General features: G+C 37.2%; 1 pseudogene; it reads left to right on the top strand.

The window, feature by feature from the left end:
* Positions 1–558: 558 nt before the first annotated feature.
* LOC120124610 lies at positions 559–4,392 on the top strand (annotated as a pseudogene).
* The last annotated feature ends 305 nt before the right edge of the window (positions 4,393–4,697 follow it).

Here is a 4,697-nt window from a genome sequence, read left to right as displayed (position 1 = left end):
AATGGGGGTTTTATATAATAACCCCCATTGAACAGGCATTAGGACTGTATAATAATGAAAACCTCTCTGCATGCAATACGAAAATGAAATTATAAATACAATTAATACTCTTAATGGATTGATAATTTGAACACATTTGAATTGTTAATCAAAATAAATGTAAAAGTTTACAAAGTTTTCTGGAAATAAAAAATTTACATATATTGGGTTAATGTAAATTTTGGTACCTAACTTTTGTATTCGTATAATTAGAGATTTATTTTTTAGTTTTTTATTTAATTAGTTATTCAATATTTTTCTAAATTATACATGTTTATACTTGAAATTTTAATATCTTTTGAATATGTAATATATATTATATTTTAATTAAATATTATTAAAATTATAAATATAGATTAATCAAAATATTTATACCTAATTATACGGATAAAATTTAAGTACCTATTTGTATTAAAAAACTTTGGGATCAAATTGCATGTTAATGCAAAAGTTAGTCTCAGAAGTTATATTAACCGTATATATATACGGTATCATATTCTACTTGAGTTTACCTTCTTATCCTCCTCCTCTTCCCCTTACTCTCTCAATCTCTCTGACGGTTATCGTCCCTTGCACCTTTAAGGGAAGTAGTTGTTTCAAATTATTTCATTTACCAGGAAAATAAAAACCCTAACTATTTGGATTTCGGGAACCCTATTCCTCACAATTCAAGGTAAACGCTTTCTAACATCTTTGCAACATTTACGCACCTTCTTTTGTTAGGGTTTGTTCAATTCATTCCTTAATTGCATGCAAATACGTTTCTGCCTCTTTAAAACGTCAACAGAAAAAAAAAGATTCCTGCTCTTTTGCCCCAATGCTAAACTTCAACTTTCGATTTCTGGCCTTTTTTCCCCGCAATACTGTTACTGTTTGTTAAAGGCCTCACGTTCTGCTTGGTTATAGAGATAGCCTGAATTCGCAAAATTAGGGGAAAACAAAATCATTGATTTATTTTTCAAATCCATATATGTACATGCTTAATGTGGTTGGAATGGGATACCATACAACTTAACAAATAAGCCTAGTATATCACCAGAATCTACTACAAATCGCTTATTTCCTTCTATTCCATTAAAAGAGAGAAGAAAATTTCGTTTTTGTTTTCTAGATTGTCTACGTTATACGAAATGACCCTTCTTCGCCGTTTTTCGGTCAGCATTTGATTACTGAACTCAACTTGATTATCCCTTTTCCTATGACTTCATATCATATCTAGCTTTATAATTGTATCATTAAAGCCTTTTTGTTTTGTTTTGATTTACTTGATTGATTTTATGGACAGTCCTAAGCATTTTTCAAATTCTTCAATTGATTGGCAGGTTATGGCTACTAAAAAGCTTATGGTAATTTGTCATTCTGGTGGCGAATTTGAGACTGAAAAGGATGGCTCATTGTCATATAGAGGTGGGGATGCTCATGCAATAGACATCGATGATCAAACGAAGTTTGATGTTTTCAAGATGGAAGTAGCAGAAATGTTTAATTGTAGCATTAGTACTATGTCTATCAGATACTTCCTACCTGGAAATAGAAAGACTCTCATTACTGTCTCCAATGACAAGGATTTAGAGCGGATGATAAAATTCCATGTGGATTCTGTAACTGCTGATGTGTTTATCATGATGGAAGAAACCTTTTCCCCTTCTGTTTCTAACATGCCAACCAGTAGGTAGTTCTCTTCATTTCTTAGCTAAAGCTTCTTTGTAATTCTTGTTTGTTACATTGATGCTGAGAGTGTGCTTTTTTTATTTTACTTTTACAGGTCAAGTAGAACAACTTTGTCTGAAGAAGGGCCTCAACTTGATCCACCTCTGGGTGTTGTGGAGGATACCACTCAACCCAGCATTCCTCTCGGGGCCTCTTTTGATGTTGTTGATGACACCGACCATATTGATGCAGACATTGATTTGCCACTAGATATTGAATCTATTCTTCCTATTTCTGTTATTCCCTATGAGAAGCATGTTAAAGGTGCTGAGCAGTGGGAGAATACAATTACAGGGGTGGGACAAAGATTCAGCAGTGTTCAGGAATTTCGTGAGTCATTGCGTAAATATGCCATTGCCCATCAGTTTGCATTTAAGTATAAAAAGAATGATAACCATCGTGTGACTGTTAAATGCAAAGTAGAAGGTTGCCCTTGGAGAATTCATGCATCAAGGTTGTCTACCACTCAGCTGATATGTATCAAGAAGATGAACCCAACACATACTTGTGGAGGGTCTGCCTTGACAGGTGGGCATCAATCAACTGGGAGCTGGGTAGCCAGTATAATTAAGGAGAAATTGAAAGATTTTCCAGATTACAAACCCAAGGCCATTGTAAATGACATTAAACAAGAATATGGACTACAACTGAACTACTCTCAGGCTTGGCGTGCCAAAGAAATTGCCATGGAGCAGCTTCAGGGTTCACATAAGGATGCATATAGTCAGTTACCATCTTTATGTGACAGGATAATGGAGACCAATCCTGGCAGCCTTGCTACGTTCACCACTAAGGGAGACTCAAGTTTCCATCGCCTCTTTATTTCATTCCATGCTTCTTTGAGTGGTTTTGTACTAGGTTGCAGGCCTCTCCTTTTCCTTGATAGCATTCCCTTGAAGTCCAAATATCAAGGAATGTTGTTGACAGCAACAGCTGCAGATGGAGATGATGGTGTATTTCCTGTAGCTTTTGCTGTTGTGGATGCAGAAACCAATGGTAACTGGGATTGGTTTTTGTTACTACTCAAATCAGCTGTGTCAACATCTTGTCCTCTAACGTTTATTGCAGACAGACAGAAGGGGTTGCAGGAGTCTCTCTCTGAAATATTCAAGGATTCAAATCTTGGTTACTGTTTGCACTACTTATCGGAGGAACTTGTTAGAGACTTGAAAGGGCGGTTTTCTGAGGAGGTTCAACGTATCGTGGTTGAACACCTTTATAGTGCAGCTTCTGCACCTAAACCTGAAGATTTTCATACGAGTGTAGAGAGCATCAAAAGCATTTCACTGGAAGCTTACAATTGGATCATGCAAAGTGAGCCCCATAATTGGGCAAATTCATTTTTCCAGGGTGCTAGATATAACTATTTGACATCAAAATTTGGTGAACTCTTTTACAGCCGGGCATCAGATGCATATGAATTACCTATAAAACAGATGGTTGATGTCATGCGGGAAAATATTATGGAGTTAATTTATACCCGGAGGTCTGGTTCTGATCACTGGTTAACTAGGCTGACTCCATCCATGGAGGAGAAACTGGAAAAGGAGAGCTTGAAAGTCCATTCTTTCAGGTACTCCTGAGTACCGGTAGCATATTTGAGGTTCAAGGTGAGACCACTGAAGTGGTTGACATTGATCGTTGGGATTGTAGCTGTAAAAGTTGGCAACTTACCGGTTTACCCTGCTGCCATGCTATTGCTGTTATCAGTTGCATTGGACAAAGCCCTTATGATTATTGCTCCAGATACTTTACAACTGAGAGCTACAGATTGGCCTATGCGGAATCTATCCAACCTATTCCCAATGTGGACAGTCCTATGCAGAACGATTCTTCTCAAGCTCTAGTAACACCACCAACACGTCGTCCACCAGGTCGGCCAACCACAAAGAAAGTAGGACCACAAGAGGTAATGAAGCGCCAACTCCAGTGCAGTAGATGCAAGGGTTTTGGGCACAACAGGGCCACCTGCAAAGAACTCTTGTAAAGTTTCATGTAAGTATACAGTCCTTTGTTATTTTAATCTTACACCGGTTATCTCTGAATAGTCAATATGATGGCAATGCTCAATTTCAGTCCATATTTGATCCAAGACTGGCTCACTGAGAGAGCCTATTTTTAATATCCAGCTTGTGTGTTCAGCATTTTTGCGTGAAACTCATAGATGAGCGTCTGGCTTTTTGTGTTACGCATGCTTATATCTGTATCTGTACAAGATTTTCCTCCCTTGGACTGCTCTGTACTGTATACTATGGAATATTTTTATTTGTTAGCAGAATTCTGTGGGTGTGGGTAGCTATCGATTTCATTCTTTTATTTAAGGTGTGTTGCTGTCACCATTGGACTAACTATTCCTCTTATATGTTGTGTTTTACAGGGACCACAGTGAGGATTAAGTGCCCTACATACCTTACATCAGACTATGGTGATGAGTGGCAATGGCTGTTCTTCGATGTCAAATGTTCTTTATTAGGTGTTCTTGTATTCCACCATTAGGATTGTTGTACATGACGCTAATCAGTAGGGAAACAATGGTTGGTTTAAATGTTATTATCAACTCAATGAAAATTTTCCGGTGTATGCTTTTGAACTTATGGATATGGTAAGCTAAAGAAGCTTATAGTAGTGGAAGGATGGTTTTTGGATGAGATGGACGGGAATTCGAGTTTTTTTTCTTCTTCTTCTGAATCTTGTTGTCGCAACAACCCTTCGGATGGTGCCGGATTCTATCTTCAACTTGGAATTGTGATGGAGTTGTCATCGATCATTTTTTAATTAGGTAGATTAGACACCTTGATTTAGCCCATTTATAAGATCTCTCTTATGAATGATTTTGTTGGATTCAGGAGTTGTTTACAATCGGGGAAGGATGAGCACCCCGAATTGCCTTCGGTACCAATAGATTATCGGGTTGTCTTAATTGTTAAAATTAGAAATTTAAATAAAAA

This window comes from Hibiscus syriacus, unplaced genomic scaffold, assembly GCF_006381635.1.
Source record: "Hibiscus syriacus cultivar Baekdansim isolate YM2019G1 unplaced genomic scaffold, ASM638163v2 tig00110422_pilon, whole genome shotgun sequence".
Taxonomy (NCBI): Eukaryota; Viridiplantae; Streptophyta; class Magnoliopsida; order Malvales; family Malvaceae; genus Hibiscus; species Hibiscus syriacus.
This window is presented reverse-complemented; position numbering and strand designations above follow the sequence as displayed.